Below are 18,093 nucleotides of genomic sequence, written 5' to 3'. Positions count from 1 at the left end.
TATAACAAATACTTGGACAACATGCATGATGTCTTAGCACATTTCAATCCACAGTTACTGACAATAATATCTGCAGATATATCACCCTGAAGTCTGGGTGGGTGTCCCTGTCACCCAAAGAAATGTGATAGCTCCCCCTGCTAAATGATCCTTCATCCCCAACTCTGGGGTCTTCTGAAAGTACACTGGCTGAGGTAACTTAATTCTCTGAAAGGATACCTTGGGCATCATAAATCATGTACTGAGAACAGAGCCACTCTTACTTGGTGAAATCTCCTCACTCAGATTCCAAACACTGGAGTCCAGCATCCACCTTGGGTGCAGCGAGCTGTTTAAATGACCAGCTCCCTCCAGAAACAATGAAAGCACAAAGTATGACCAACATACAATTCTTTCTCTGCAAAACAAGAAATGCTGAGTTTGGGGTTAGGTCTTAGGATTCTTAACTTCTCCGGCCATTTTCTGACGTAATAGAAAATAGCAAGTGCTGCTACTGCTACAATGTCAGACATAAGAATCCTCTGATAGTTTGGAACCAGAGAATTGGTTAACAAGCAAGCGCTCCTTGGATTACGTTTTGATTTATCTGTTATCAACTCTTAATTAACTCTCAATAATGGCAATTAAAGAATATTTTTGTATTTTGAAATATTGATGTCTTTCAGATGTCAACCAATTAACTACCTTCAGAGTATTGTCACTGATGTACAAGTGAAAATTAATTCAATTCAATTCAATGTTATGTGAGCAGCAAATGTGTAGCAAGTTCTGACAGAGAGCAAATAAGGTGAATAGCTAATTGATTTAATTTACTGTTGTCAGCAAAAGAAACGCTCAGGCCATCATGATAAACTGTTCCCCCTGTTTATATAATACCACGAACATTTTTAAAATGGTTTTCTGAACAGGCAGATCAACCTTGATTTTAGCTCATATCAATGGTGCTTCTGACAATACAGTATTTGTTCAGTATTGTTATCTTATTTGGCCATTGTATGGCGTTGTCTAAAAGTATGGTGCTGGAAAAACACAGCAGGTCAGGCAGCATCCGAGAAGGAAAGTCGACGTTTTTGGCATAAGCCATGGTAAATTCAACAATCGGCCATTTTATTTATTCTTGGATCTCTGCATTGCATTTTCTGTTTTCCTTTAGTTTCCTCACCAGTTCTCACCTTCTAATGATGAGGAAAATCTCCCATTTTTGTCAGACAAGAATGGCCTAGATTTTCTATTCAAATTACAAACAGTCCCAGGAAGAATTGAGAAGCCTGGGCTGAAAAGTCTTTCTGAGGCACTCCCTGGCTTCCTAAGTTTCTCAGCTGCAATGGAATTTTTCATTCAAAATGAAAGTCAACATCTAAGAAATCTGTCTAAAAATGGACAGGATCAATGTTAGGGAACCATGGATCTCATGCAAAGACAGAATTAAAGGAAATCAATATCAGTAAGAAATTAATATTACCAAAATCAAAATTAGTAGGAAATTAATGGGCGTAAAGGCTGAGAAATCATGAAGGGCCTGATAATTCACATTCCAGAGTACTAAAGCAGGTGGCCCTGGATATATCGGATGCATTGTTAGTCATTTTCCAAGCTTCCATACACCCTGGAGCAATTCCTACAGATTTGAGGTGGCAACTGTAAATCTACCATTTAAAAAGGTAGGGGAAAAAAAACAGAAAATTACAGGCTTGTTCACCGAATAACAGTAGTGGGGAAAATGTTTGAGTTGAAAATGTGTTGCTGGTTAAAGCACAGCAGGTCAGGCAGCATCCAAGGAATAAGAAATTCGACGTTTCGGGCATAAGCCCAATTCCTGATGAAGGGCTTATGCCCGAAACATCGAATTTCCTATTCCTTGGATGCTGCCTGACCTACTGTGCTTTAACCAGCAACACATTTTCAACTGTGATCTCCAGCATCTGCTGACCTCAATTTTTACGGAAAAATGTTTGAGTCTACTGTAAAAATTGTGATATCAGAACATTCGGAAATGATTAACAGGATTGGACAAAACTACAGTGAGTTTATGAAAAGCAAATTATCCTTAACAAATCTGCAGGAATGTTTTAATGATGTGACTAGTGGAATAGATAAGGGAGGACTGCTGGATGTGGTGTACTGGATTTTCATGATTTTGACAATAATCTTCATAGAAATTTAAAGGCTTCAAGGTGATTTCGACTCGTTGAGTGAGTGGGAAAACACATGGCAGATGTAGTACAATGTGTCTAAATGTGAAGCTATATATACTTTGGTGTGAAAAACAAAAAGGAATTGTGATACAATGGGTAATATACAGAGAGAATTGGGTGTCATTGGACATCAATCAATGAAAGTAGACAGGCAGGTGCAGGAAGTAATGAGGAAGGCGAATGATATGTTGACCTTCATTGCAAGATGATTTGAGTTTTGAAGTAGGGATGTCTTTCTGCATTTATAGAGGGCACTGGTGAGACCACACATGGAGTATTGAAGGTGGTTTGGAAAGATATGCTTACCATAAAAGGTGTGCAGTGGAGGTTCACTGGGCTGATACCAGGAATGAGAGTGTGTTGCTAGTAAAGCATAGCAGGTCAGGCAGCATCTGAGGAACATGAGAATCATTGTTTCAGGCATAAGCCCCTGGGGCAGCATGGTGGCTCAGTGGTTCGCACTGCTGCGTCACAGCACTAGGGTTCCAGGTTCGATTCCAACTTCGGGCGACTGTCTGTGTGGAGTTTGCACATTCTCCCTGTGTCTGCGTGGGTTTGCTCCGATTTCCTCCCACATTCCAAAGATGTGCAGGTCAGGTGAATTGACCATGCTGAATTGCCCGTAGTGTTAGGTGCATTAGTCAGCGGTAAATGTAAGGGAATGGGTTGGTGTGGACTTGTTGGGCCAAAGAGCCTGTTTCCACACTGTAGGGAATCTAACCTAACCTAATCATCAAGAGGACTTGATGATCAGGAGAATTCCTAATGAAGGGCTGATGCCCGAAACATCGATTCTCCTGCTCCTCTGATGCTGCTTGACTGCTGCACTTTCACAGTAACACTCTCTGATCTCCAGCATCTGCAGTCCTCACTTTCTCCTGATACCAGGAAGGCCCTATGAGAAGAGATTGATTAACTGGACTGCTATTTATTAGAGTTCAGAAGGATGTGATTCAATTTAAATTGAAACAATAACGATTCTAAAAAGGGTGGGCAGACTAGATGTAGAAAAGATGTTTTCACTGGGGAAGCTGGAACCAGGAGCATAGTTTTGGATACATATAGAACAGCCAACAATAAGATGAGGAAAAATGGCTTCATGCAAATGGTAGTGAACTTGTGGAATTTCATATAACAGAAGGCTGTTGAGGCCAAGTCACTGAATATATTCCAGAAAAAATATGATTTTTCAAAAAAAGACGTAAATAAGTATGGGAGAATGTCAGATTGTGGTTTTGTGATAGAGGATTCGACGTTTCGAGCATAAGCCCTTCATCAGGAATAAGAGAGAGAGCCAAGCAGGCTAAGATAAAAGGTAGGGAGGAGGGACTAGGGGGAGGGGCGATGGAGGTGGGATAGGTGGAAGGAGGTCAAGGTGAGGGTGATAGGCCAGAGTGGGGTGGGGGCGGAGAGGTCAGGGACCTCCTGCCACCCTGCCCCCTGTAAAAACGACCTCCTCCCACCCTGCCCCCTGTAAAAACGCCATCCCATATTCCCAATTCCTTCGTCTCTGCCGCATCTGCTCCCAGGAGGACCAATTCCAACACCGCACAGCCCAGATGGCCTCCTTCTTCAAGGACCGCAGATTCCCCCCAGACGTGATCGATGATGCCCTCCACCGCATCTCCTCCACTTCCCACTCCTCTGCCCTTGAGCCCCGCTCCTCCAACCGCCACCAAGACAGAACCCCACTGGTTCTCACCTACCACCCCACCAACCTCCGCATACAACGTATCATCCGCCGCCATTTCCGCCACCTCCAAACGGACCCCACCACCAAGGATATATTTCCCTCCCCTCCCCTATCAGCGTTCCGCAAGGACCACTCCCTTCGTGACTCCCTCGTCAGATCCACACCCCCCACCAACCCAACCTCCACCCCCGGCACCTTCCCCTGCAACCGCAGGAAATGTAAAACTTGCGCCCACACCTCCACACTCACTTCCCTCCAAGGCCCCAAGGGATCCTTCCATATCCGCCACAAGTTCACCTGTACCTCCACACACATCATCTATTGCATCCGCTGCACCCGATGTGGCCTCCTCTATATTGGTGAGACAGGCCGCTTACTTGCGGAACGCTTCAGAGAACACCTCCGGGCCGCCCGAACCAACCAACCCAATCACCCCGTGGCTCAACACTTTAACTCTCCCTCCCACTCCACCGAGGACATGCAGGTCCTTGGACTCCTCCACCGGCAGAACACAACAACACGACGGCTGGAGGAGGAGCGCCTCATCTTCCGCCTGGGAACCCTCCAACCACAAGGTATGAATTCAGATTTCTCCAGTTTCCTCATTTCCCCTCCCCCCACCTTGTCTCAGTCGGTTCCCTCAACTCAGCACCGCCCTCCTAACCTGCAATCCTCTTCCTGACCTCTCCGCCCCCACCCCACTCCGGCCTATCACCCTCACCTTGACCTCCTTCCACCTATCCCACCTCCATCGCCCCTCCCCCTAGTCCCTCCTCCCTACCTTTTATCTTAGCCTGCTTGGCTCTCTCTCTTATTCCTGATGAAGGGCTTATGCTCGAAACGTCGAATTCTCTATTCCTGAGATGCTGCCTGGCCTGCTGTGCTTTGACCAGCAACACATTTGCAGCTGTGATCTCCAGCATCTGCAGACCTCATTTTTTACTCTTTTGTGATAGAGGATTAGCCATGATCATATGAAATGGCACAGCAGGGTTGAGGGGCTGAATGGCCTAATCCTGTACCTAGTTGTCCGTCTTCCTTTTTTTAAAATGACATTGAAACTCTATGGAAATACTGGATATACCAACTAAAATATTTTTTCTTCAGGGACAGTAGATTGTTGGGCGCCTGGAAAGCTAGTGAGTTGCTGATGCTAAGTGTTGACATAGTAGCAGGGGAGGTATTGACACTTTAAGTAGACACATCATTTTGGAAATCATCTACACCATGACCCACCAATGCTATAAGCATTCTCTAACAGCTGCTAGCCAAAGTTCTGTAAGAGAGGTGGGGGGGCCAATGGATATCTGAAAAGAGCCCTGACCTGGCAGGGCCAGGGACACAATATTGTTTTGTATGGATGACTGAGATCTATTGGAAATGTGTATCAAATTCAGCTTTGCAGAGGTTAATTTATTATGGTCAGGAAAGAAAATGGAGAGCTTTTCAGGAAGCATTTTGATATTAATGTCTGCTTTAGCTATAATACAATATGATTTATTTTTTTCAGTAATCGGGCTGCCATCTAATCATGGCTTTACTTCTGATGTTTGCTTTGTTAATGACAAAATTTCATTGAAATGCTTACAGCTGATGCCTCGATGTCACAAGAGACAGACATAAATGAGAAAAGTAGAATGTTACTTAATGAAAACAGACATTTGGTGTCTGGTTTCCTTGCAAAACTTTCCAGACATAAACTAGACTATTCTGGTTCAAAAATAGACAGATGGCAACTATCTTTGTCAACACTAGCAGCTCGCAAAAAGAAGGTTAGCAAAGAAGTCCCAAGTGGGAAGCACAATGTAGCAGAAATGGAGTAGAGCAGGCTTGTTTGTTTCAGCTCCAATGTCATATTGAAATTCATTAAAATTACAGACCACAGGATAAGGGACGTTGCATAGTGTGCATCCTCGTCATTGTCTAACCTGTTAAGAGTGGAACTGGGGGTGACTTAAAACCAATTTTTATGCAATTTCAGTCCTAAAGTTTTGATTGAGATAAAGATCTATAAAATGATCAAAGATAAATTATTTTCAAATTTAATGAAGAATTTCACCTCAGTTGGCAACTTTATAATATTAAGAAATCATAAAATGTTCCTTTATTAAACAACTAATATTCGTAGAGCATATATCCATCTCTATTAGAAAATGGAGTCACTAATGCATAAAATCCCTTCAACTGCATTCATGTGTCAAAGCTTTGCAGATTTCTGCAGGTGTAAGGTAGTGGGCGGCACGGTGGCACAGTGGTTAGCATTGCTGCCTCACAGCGCCTGTAGACCCGGGTTCAATTCCTGACTCAGGCGACTGACTGTGTGGAGTTTGCACGTTCTCCCCGTGTCTGCGTGGGTTTCCTCCGGGTGCTCCGGTTTCCTCCCACAGTCACAAAGATGTGTGGGTCAGGTGAATTGGCCAAGCTAAATTGCCTGTAGTGTTAGGTAAGGGGTAAAATGTAGGGGTATGGGTGGGTTGCGCTTCGGCGGGTCGGTGTGGACTTGTTGGGCCGAAGGGCCTGTTTCCACACTGTAAGTCTAATCTAAAAAGGTGTTAACATGGAGTATTGTATTGGAGACCAACACCTTCAGATGAGTAGGTAATTTGCATTTTTCATTTCTGCTCAATTTTACACTAACAAGTTATAACATTCAAAGCCTCATAATTCCATTTAATGAATATCAGATGTTAGTACAATTCAACAGTAACAAAAAGTTTTATTTCCAGTGAAATTCTATATGTAGATCCCTTGTTCCTTTCGGGTGTTATGACTGACAGACATGTGCTGTGCTTTATCAAAATGTTCCTGTAAATCAACATAATAATCACTTAGAATCCCTCTAGTTGGAAATAGGCAATTCAGCCAAACAAGTCCACACCGATCCTCCGACAGGGAACCCACCAAACACATTCCCTCTACTTTCCCCTGACAAATGCACCTAACCTAAACATCACTGAACACTAAGGGCAATTTAGAATGGCCAATTCACCTAACCTGCATATCGTTAGATTGTGGGAGGAAACCAGAGCAAACCCACACAGTCACTGGGAGCATGTGCAAACTCCACACAGTCACCTGAGAGTGGGATTGAACCCGGTTCCCTCGTGCTGTGAGGTAGCTGTGCTAACCACTGAGCAACCATGCTGCCCAAGTTGGTAATCAATTTTAGAAAGGATAATAAAAGGGAGAACAAATTGCATTTTTTATATGTTGGACCCTTCATTTTTGTCTTTTTGATAGAGAACTATCAAATTATTTGGAAAGAATATGACAGTGTGCATTTTATTTTGTTAAATTGTGATTAAAATAATGATGAATACGTAATTAAGCATAGATTAATGATTTGGAGATGCCAATGTTGGACTTGGGTGTACAAAATTAAAAATCACACACCACCAGGTTATAGTCAAATAGGTTTAACTGGAAGAACTAGCTTTCGGAGCGCCCCTCCTTCATCAGGTGTTTGTGGAGGACACAATTGTAAGACACAGAATTTATCGCAAAAGTTTACAGTGTGATGTAACCAAAATTATACATTGAAAAATACCTTGATTGTTTGTTGAGTCCTTCATCTATTTGAATACCATGATAGTTTCACTCCTTTCATATGTAAATCACTCAACTCCTTTTTAAAAGTTACATTCCCAGGTTAACTGTAACAATTGGTGTGGCCAGATATATTGAACGTGTTAGCCGCCTGTGTTCTCTGTCTGTGCCATAATGTTTAGACTGATTCTAATCTCAGAAGTGGGTTAATAGAGTCTTACATGAATTCATGCAGTTTTTTGATCAAAGTACAATGTAACTCTGAACACAGGGGCTAACACCTTCAACATATTAACTTTGAGCATAGATTAAGAATGCAATTAAAGATGGCTCATGTTAGGCCTATGATTCTGAGTTAAGCCCCACTTCAGAGAATTCAGCTGATAATCCGAGGCTGACATTTCAAGGAGTACTTGCAGATGATGTGCCTATCTTCTTAAATTCAAACAGAACATCCATTGGGATGATTCAGTGAAGATCAAGAGACATTTTCTGATGTTGAAGCCTAAAGTTTTACCCATCCTCAACACTGTTGATGCGATGAACTGATTATTTTCAGTTCATTTTGGGACAAATTAGCTTCAATGTTTCCCAAAAATAGTAACAATATAGCAAAAGTATTTAACTTGGAGAAATGTATTTTGAGAGGTCTTCAACTCATAGCATGCTCTATAGATCTATGTCCCTCCGTTGTTTTTTACCATTTTGCTAATCTAACCCGCCGAGAATTGTAAATGTAAATTTTCTAGTGTTGGAAATTTTCCGGTTCGATAAGAGGATAATATTGACCCACACACAGACACATACAGACACACACAAACACACACATACTGACATACAAACACACGCACACATTCAGAAAACACTTCAATTGAAATATACACAAGGAAACTGGGCAATTAGGTGAGTAGTAATAATGTGCATGTATATGCAGGAAAAGCAGGAACTTGATCTTAAGTAATGTTGTACACTTAAAGAGTCAGTACAGACCCAAGGGACTGAATTGTCTCCTCCGGTACTGTAACACCTCTGTGATTCTGTGATGTATATATGCACATAAAAAGTAAATGGGGTCATTCATTTCTTTGAAATCAAATCTTAAGACATAGGATAAAGAACCACACTAAATATGCACTGCACTTATTTTAGATACTGATCAATATCCAATGTATTTAAAACATTTTCTCTTTTTAAAACCATTGAAACCAAAATGCTAAAACGTCAGTATTAATTACAAATGAATGAATAATCAGTGAATGTAATTTCTTCATTTGTTATTTTAGTTGTCAATCTATTTAAAAGAGGCAGATAACTGGCATCATTGAAATAGGAGAGAGAAGAATCTCCCGTCAATATCCTAAGCATGTGTTGGCTATTAACTGTTACAGTAGTTTGCACAGACATAGATGATGTTAGTTGTTCTCCCAGCTACTGCATCACATTAAAGTGACCTTCAATGTGAGCAGGCTAATTGAACACAGATTCCAAAGTCACAAAATATTACTGGGTACACTGTCTCACACATATATTGTTCAATTGTCTCTAATGGTATATTATAATGAAATCCCAAATATGGTAACCTCATTTTTATTCTAAATCAGCAAACTCATGATAGCATCAGTTTCATTTTTCATATTATTTCCATACCCAGTTAACACATTCACAACAGAGAATGCTGTCCGCATTACATTCTTAAAGGACTTAAATCTGCAGGCCACGTAATAGCTGCACATGCTTCATGAGGTACCTTCAAGGAAAATAATTTATTGAAAGTAACATTTTCAAATTTTGCCAGCAAATTTGTAAGATATAATTCTGATGGGGGCTACATGAATTTACCTGTACATGTGAGTCTTCAACGCCATCAGCTCATATTCATATTTTCCTGTCTAAGGTTCATGTCCAACCTCCAACAGAAACACATCTGGAATTGATTTGTTCTGATAACCAACATATCAGACTTCCGACTGTTCTGGTTTACTGGCTTTTATATTTATTCTGAGATCTGGACATTACTTGGAAGGCCAATTTGGTTTCAATGTACAGAACATAGAACACAGAAAAGTACAGCACAGGAATGGGCCCCTCGGCCCACAATGTTGTGCCGAACATGATGCCAAATTAAACTAATCCCTTCTGCCCATATCCCTCCATTCCTGACAGATTCATGTGCTTATCTAAAAGCCCTTTAAACACCCTTATCGTATCTGCCTGCACCACCACCCATGGCATGGTGCTCCAGACTCCGACCACTCTCTGTGTAAAAAACTTGCCCCTCACATCTCCTTTGAACTTACCCTCTCACCCTAAATGTATGGCCTTCATGATTTGACATCTCAAATCTGGAGAAAAGATTCTGAATGTCAATGCAACTACACATCTTGTAATTCTGTAAAGTTCTATCAAGTCTCCCTGCAGCCTCCACTGCTTCAGAAAAAGCAACCTGACTTTTTCTAGCCTCTCCTAATATCTCATATGATTGTAATTGACTACTATAACAGATATGAGAGTCAATCACATTTTTGTATGTCTAGAATAATGGGAGTGCCCGATTAGATATTTAAAGAGTATTAGTGAGCCATAAAGATCTTCCAGCAGTTGATAATAATGAAAAGTAATGTTACTGAGGCCAGTTTTCAATTCCAATTTTTTTTTAGCAATTAATTGAATTTAAATTCCCCCAGCTGCCTTGGTAGAATTTATGGCTCCAGAACATGAGCTTGGACCTCTGGATGACCAGTCCAGTGTCATTGGCCTGGATTTTCATTCTTGAAGTAGGTTTGCAGACAGCTCATGGGCTTCTGTTTGTTCTAGCAAGACTTTTTTTTAAAAAATTGGCTCAGTGAGGTGGGACATTATGCAGATTATATTTAAAAGGGCAATATATATTGTTCAATATATATTGAACAATATAGCTTTCCCACTTTAGCTTTCCCACTCTCACACCCAATGCACAATTCCCATGCTCCATACATTCCATTGTATACTCCTTCACCCACCCTCATGAAACCCTCATGCCTGTTAGCATGCTATGGCCCACCAGTCATCTACTCTGGCTCCTCATTCCCATTCACAAGCTATGCTTCTACCTATCACCAATGGACCCATACTAGATCGCTTCCATGCGCAGGTGACCATTAGTAACTATATGCAACCAACAAACAAAGGGATGTGTAAAAAAAGTTTGAAAAATTAATTGATTACTTTCCACATTTTACGAAAATCCTGATGAAATGTCATCACCCACAACCTTTAAAAAACAATAGCTCAATCTGTAAGCACTTGAGACCTCTTTATCTTTTGCAAATAAATATTGTGCATTCAGCAGAAGAGATCAGAGAGCCAGAGCTGTCAATAAGACAATGTTTTACATAGGGCTCAGTTCTCTTAATCGACTAATCAATGTCTAGGTACACGCACAATCCTCATTATGTATTATGCCATAACTTGGCATGAAGGTCATGGCAGTTCAGAGGGAAGATATAGCTTGCCATGGAGAGATTTATTCAATATTGAGTATGGTTGAGGTGTCTCACTTGGCATGGATGTGAAGGTTGAGTGGGTGGGTAGTTGGGAGTCAAGGGATTATAAGATGTATTGCCTCAAATGGAAGTGTCAAGGATGATCTGTTGAACTTAAGTTTTAAAGGTTTCCTTCATCCAGGTTATGGTTCATGACACCTCTGAGGTGTTGTTAACTTTCACTCTTTGAAAATTGGCCTGACTCCATGAAAATTGTGGAACATCAGAATGTAACTATCCCTCCAACACAGCTGACCAGCTTTGGAGTGTTGGTGTGGGGTCTTGAATCAAACCAGCTCAAGGGTGTTTCCAAATATCAGAAACTCCAGGAATGGCTGCCAGTTCGGAATCTGATCCTAGTTGTCTTTTTTCCCCTCTGCACTGGTTCTCCTTGATTGCATGGAAATTTGGTCATTACCATTACACCACCATCTCCTCTTAGTTTAGTTTAACTTAGTTCTGGCGATCTGAACTGATTAGTGAATATGGACAGTACCTAACACTAGTGAAAGAACATTTGATTTTTTTTTCCCCTGTGGAAATTTGCCAAGTAAATACAAATTGGAAATAATAAGTGCTAAGTGCAAACTGACATGATTAGTATCCAATTTGTAAACTACCTAGGCCACTGACATGTTACTCTTAAATGCTGTCAAAAAGTTGCTTCATATTATCTTGCTCATGATGAGAGATAAACTTTGTACAAAAGATAGAATGAGGAGAACAATCTGGAGAAGGATTTAAATTTATCATCTGATATAAATTAGATTTATGCAAAAAAAATCTCTGCTTCAACTGACTTGTTCCAAGAAACTTGCCCTGGAATGTTTTGTCTATTCATTATGATAAGGAAAGGCTAGAATATTCAAACCAATCATTGAAAAATGAGAAGATTCTGTCATGAGCAGTGACCCTGTTTACCACTAAAATCGAAGAAAAAAATCATAGCCACGAATCAACAGAATCTAAATCAACCAATAATATTCACACAACAAAAAGCTATAGAGGTACACATTGTTTATTTCATTTAACTCACCAAAGTGATGGAAGCTAGAGAAAAGGTACAGTCATTCATGCCTCATGGGTGAACCTTATAACAATGGCAATTGTGGATACAGTGTTGACACTCAGGCACTGCACTCAAGGGCACAGTAGCAATAATAGTATCTGTCAGACTGTGATGCATTATTTTCAGGGAAGTTGACATTCTATAATCAACAAAAGCACACCATGTTCTTCCTTTATTTACTTCAAACCTTTTGAATAGGCAATAAAATTCTTTATAGTGGTGTTTGGGGAGAGAGAGAAAGAAATAAAATTGCAGCAACCAACAAAGTCACTGGCTTGCAGCAAAATTGACAAACAAAGCAGTGCATATAATATATCAGATGAGAAAGGAAGAAAGGAGGACTTCTTATATAATGCTTTTCACAACCTTGCAATACCCTAAAATGCTTCCCAACCAATGAAGTACTTTCAAATTGTATTCACTGTTGTAATGCAGAGACTGATTTTTGCTAATTTCAGATATAAAGATTTCTGAGGGATTGCTTTGTCTGTGTTTTCAGTACAGATGTTCGCCCATCTGTACTACAGGATTACAGGGTGCATTCGAGTAATGAATAACGCAACTTGATGCGAGGGATAATTTTCTGACTTCACCTCACAAGGTACATGTTGGATGCATCCACTTCAACCTTTCACCCAATCAAAACTCAAAGACAGTGAACAAATTGCTTCTGACCCAAACATCACGGTTCCAACAAAAAGACAATCATACCAAGAACCGATGCAAACCTTTACCCGCACCTGCCGGAATAACAATGTATTTGTTCAATGAGAAAAAATTGATACCACAGAGAATTTTCCTTTCTTTCTCCAAACAAAAGATGTTGCTATGGGAACCCATATGGGTCGTAACATTGTCTTGTTTGTGTAGTATATGGAGCATCCTGTGTTCCAGTGCGTCTCAGGTTACCTAGCTGACCTTTCTTCTATCAGTATATTGCTGAATGCATCGGTGTTGTTTTCTGCTCCTTCTCTGTGTTGTAACATTTCAATTACCACCCTTCTGTTGCCTTTGCTCAACCCAACTCTGGCTTTTCATTCTCTATCTCCATTTCGGAAATAGACTATCAGCCACTATCCATGAACTCTGTCTCTCAAGGCAAACCTTAGTTATATGTCCTCCCATCCTGGTCCTTGTGATGATTATTCAATTCTCTCAGTTTGTCTGACTCTGTCACATGTGGTGTGATATTACATTTTAATTCAGGTACAACCATTGTGTTTTCCTGTAGTCTAAACCAATGGTTTCCTCCACTGTGGTTGACTGAGATGTCAATCGTTTCTGTTCAATTTCTCCTTTTTCCAGCATCACCCATTCTCTCTCTCTCTCCCTGAGGTAGGATTTGGAGATGCCGGTGTTGGACTGGGGTGGACAAAGTTAAAAACCACACAACACCAGGTTATAGTTTAACAGGTTTATTTGCAAGCACTGGCTTTCAAAGCGCTACATCATCATCAGGTGAACTACCTGATGCAGAAGCACCAGGTGGATCCAGAACAATGCGTCATGGTCTCAGGCTACTAAGACGGGAGTTTATTCATTCACAGAATGATTGACTTTGGAACTCCTTACCACAGAAGATTGTGGAAATCAAGTTACTGAATATATTTCAGAGAGAATCGATAGATTTCCAGAGGCTAAATGTACAAAGGGATACGAGGATAGAGCCAGGGTGTGGCATTGAGATATAGGGGTAAAAAGTGAGGTCTGCAGATGCTGGAGATCACAGTTGAAAATGTGTTGCTGGTTAAAGCACAGCGGGTTAGGCAGCATCCAAGGAACAGGAAATTCGACGTTTCGGGCCAGAGATGAAGGGCTCTGGCCCGAAACGTCGAATTTCCTGTTCCTTGGATGCTGCCTAACCTGCTGTGCTTTAACCAGCAACACATTTTCAACATTGAGATATAGGATCAACAAGACCATGTTGAATGGCAGAGCAGACTCAATGGACTTAATGGCCTACCCCCTTCCAATTTTCTGTTGTCTACGTAAGTCTATTAGGACTTGTTGGCCCACAGCTCCATCAGTTGCTGAGCACCAATTAGGAAGAAGTAAGGACTGCAGATACTGGAGATCAGAGTCGAGAGTGTGGTGCTGGAAAAGCAGAGCAGGTCAGGCAGCATCCAAGAAGCAGGAGAATCGACATTTCGGGCATAAGCCCTTCATCAGGAATTCCTGCTCCTGCTCCTTGGATACTGCCTGACTTACTGTGCTTTTCCAGCACCACATTCTCGACACTCATCACCAATTCTCTAATGATTGTAATTTCACTAGATTTCAGTCACCCTTCTTTCTTTTGATTTGCAGCTATGTTTGGAATGTTTTGTGTATTGTTATGGTCAAAAATGGAATTGAAGTTATGTTTGCTTTTCCCCACTTTAGCCCGAGACAGTGAGGCATGGTTCGATACAATGGCTTTCCTTTGTTACCTTGTCCCTTATTGGAATAGGCTGAGGCACCATGTCAAAAACCTCTTTTTGTTGAACTTCAGTCTTGGAGACAAATCCAGAGCACCATGCTTTAAGATGAAATTAAAGGTATCAACAAAACATTGAGAATGTGGAGAATTTCTTTGATGATTTACGCATGCATTATAGAAATAAAGATAAATGAAAAGACGTTACAACTTAAAAATGTCTTTAAAAATCAAAAGACAATTGTTTTAGTTTATATAACTTAGAGTCCGTGAGTCAGTGTTCATTTGGGAGTCTGCCAGTTGGCTGATTTTATAGCAATTCTTGTCCTGGAAATTGAGAGTTTAATGGATTGCAGTTGAAGGTGTCACAATATTTCTTCAAGGTCAGAAGTCACCTGACATCAGGTCATAGTCCGACAGGTTTATTTGAAATCACAAGCTTTCGAAGCACTGTCCTTTGTTAGATGAAGTGAAGGGGCAGCGCTTCGAAAGCTTTGAAAGCTTATGATTAAAAATAAATCTGTTGGGCTATAACATGGCGTTGTGTGACTTCTGACCTTTCCCACCTCAGTCCCACACTGACATGTTTACATCATAACAATATTTCTTGCACTTCAAGAATTAGTTCTGTTTGGCAGGCAAAGTCCAAGCTGTGCTTTGAAGATAAGCCAGTTGAGGGACAGAGAGATGGAGAGCAGGCTTTCTACTTGCTAAGGCTTGGACCTGCACTTCTTCTAATGTTAAGATAGTCACTGAAGTCATAAGTTAAAATCAGATACTTAAAGTCATTCAAACAACCCAGTTTCAATCATGTGACAAGATCATTTCTGATAAAGCATTCATTTAGTTTTGTTAAGATGATCATTGTGGGTTAAGCAGCTACCGATGATCCTTTCAGTGTCTAATTGAGGTGTCATAGCCATCTTGGAATTTGTACTTGCAGGGTTACATTGTACTTTGCTCAAAAACTGCATGCATTCATGTAGAACTCTGAGCTCAAAAACTGCATGAATTTATGTAAAACTCCGTTATCTTACTTTTTAGATTAGAATCAATCTAAACATCATGGCATAGACAGAGAACACAGGGGGCCAATACTTTCAACATATTGTCTAGCTATCACCCATTGTTAACAGCAAACCCAAGAATGCATCTTCTTATAAAAAAAGGTTTTGTGATTTACACATGAAAGAAGTGAAACTATCACTGTATTCTAACAGGTGAAAGGCTTAACAGACAATCAATTTTTCAATGTATAATTTCAGTTACATCACAATGTAACTTTTTGCTATAAATTCTGTGTGTTAGGATTGAGCCCTCCACTACCACCTGATGAAGGAGCATCACTCCAAAAGCTAGTGTGCTTCCAATTAACCTGTTGGACTATAACCTGGTGTTGTGTGATTTTTAACTTTGTACACCCCAGTCCAACACCGGCATCTCCAAATCATTAGTATCGGGCAGGAGTCATTTGCAATTGCTTTTGTTATGGTTTTTCAAGAGAGTTGGAATATCTCCTGCCAGCTTTTGTGATGATAAGTAGCAGGTCACATCTCCAAGGCTACCTGGCTTTGACAGGCAACAGATTCTGAAGGGTTCTGGGTCTGGCTTGTTCCAGTTATGTGATTGTAGCAGCTATCTTAAGAGTTCAACAATGTTACCGTTTTCTAAAAGAGATTGAACCAGAGAATATTGAGGAGAATGTGCTCTAATGAGTTATGATCTTATGTTATACGATTTCACAAAAACAAAGAAGCTGGGTTTTCTCTTCATGCCTTCTAGTCATTACAGAAGTCATGAATAGAAAATATGAACTGAAGTCAGAGGCAAAATATTTCTTATTTTCACCTGCCATTTTCTGACTATCTACTATTAACCGACTATTTCACTCTCTAGAAGACCAATTAATTCTCAGTTTACTTCTTGAAAATTCCTTACAAAACATTTGACTTCCTATATGAGGTAACTGTAGTCACAAAAACTCAAAATTTAACAATGCAGGTGTCATGCTTTCAGTATTGTTAAGATCTGTGGGTGGGCAGAAAATATGCCTTGATGCATGAGCCATGATTTATTGAGATTGTTCATGGATGAGAGAAATGAGAGCAAATGTTGAAGTGAGTCATGTCTGAGACTGTTGGTTCAATTGTAACAAGATGGCTTTTGAAAATGCGCTTATTGTCCTTTACCACTCATGTGAAGTGATTGAACCTCTCATTACATTTTGCCCAGGCTTATGATGACTATCTGATTGTAATTTGTTCTCAGCATTAACTTGGAGAGCCATCTGGCCTCCTGTTCTCTGTCCACCATTCACACCTGCACCAAGGTATCTAGAGCAATGCCAGAGAAGCTTGGAGCATTTTGAGCTTTGTTGCACAGAATGCCAGTTCTTTTTCTGTACAGCATTGTCCTCTCAGCCGTTTCCAGTGTTCACTGCAGCCAGATTGCCAACTTCACTTAGAGAGATACAGCTTTGAACTGATCTTGACAACGAGCTGTCAATAGTGCTGACCTTGCATGAATTTTGACCATCAATAAGGCATACAGTCACAAAAGAACATACTTAGCACTGGGCTGTATGTTAATAACACTAACACAAAGTTGGTATGCTGCTTGCTTCAAAAAGAACGGGTGCAGGTTAATCACACATTATGATGTCTGTGCCTGCTTTCCAGCCTTATGTAATTCTTTGCCGTAACTTTTATGTGCACCAGTTTTCATTTCCATTTTCGATCTCACAGATTAAAGGGATTGATATTTTTGTCAAATATACAAAATCAAATCCCCTTTGGTTGAGATAATTACCATTCAGCACATTGGATATTCAATGCAACATTCTTAAACATATTAGATGCATGTACTAAGTTCCAACTACATCGTTCGGACAAGTATAATTAAGTAAATATATGCTAGTATGCTTACAGTACGACAGCTGTGGAAACAATTACTCTTGACATTTTGTTAATGCACATTAGAAAGGACCTCTGAAGTTTTAATGACTTGGATTGATTATAGATTGCTAGTGTGGTGAAACTGTTAGAGCTAGCAACATTCATCATTCAACATAGTGGCTTTCATCTCCTTATTGATTGGATGATAACTAAGTGTTTCTAGCAAATGGTAAGTACATGAACAGGATTCTTATGTAACTCTATAATAATTGATTATGGTCACAGCAATGAAAAAACGATTTTAGTCAATAAGGTCAGAGAAAGTCCATTTCAATATTTTGTTAGTTACCTGCTCTACACCCAATTCAATGTCTGCTATCATGGCTGAAATTAATTTAAACGCAATGATAATAGAATCTCCAGCAGAGAAAGTAAATGCCATTTCTGTTAAACAGCTTAGAAGTTTATTGTAACCAGACTTTAATTTGTAATGCCATTTTTTTTTCTACAACAGGTCAATGACTAGAGAAGTCAAATATTATGTCAAAGTAATTGGAAATATATGTTGCACTTTTCATGTCGGGACTTTGTTATACTTTTGCCAACCAAAAGCAATCCATGGTCAGATTGTTTTAGTAGGCATTTTACAGCCTTCAGGATTCAACTTTGAGTTCAACAATTTTAAATTAACTTCTGCCCCATTTTGTTTAGTGCTTTTTTTTTGTTGGCTCAGATTTTCTCTCCGGATTTTGTTCTAAT

Source organism: Hemiscyllium ocellatum, chromosome 6 (genome assembly GCF_020745735.1).
Source record: "Hemiscyllium ocellatum isolate sHemOce1 chromosome 6, sHemOce1.pat.X.cur, whole genome shotgun sequence".
Taxonomy (NCBI): domain Eukaryota; kingdom Metazoa; phylum Chordata; class Chondrichthyes; order Orectolobiformes; family Hemiscylliidae; genus Hemiscyllium; species Hemiscyllium ocellatum.
Note: the sequence above shows the minus strand (reverse complement) of the source record.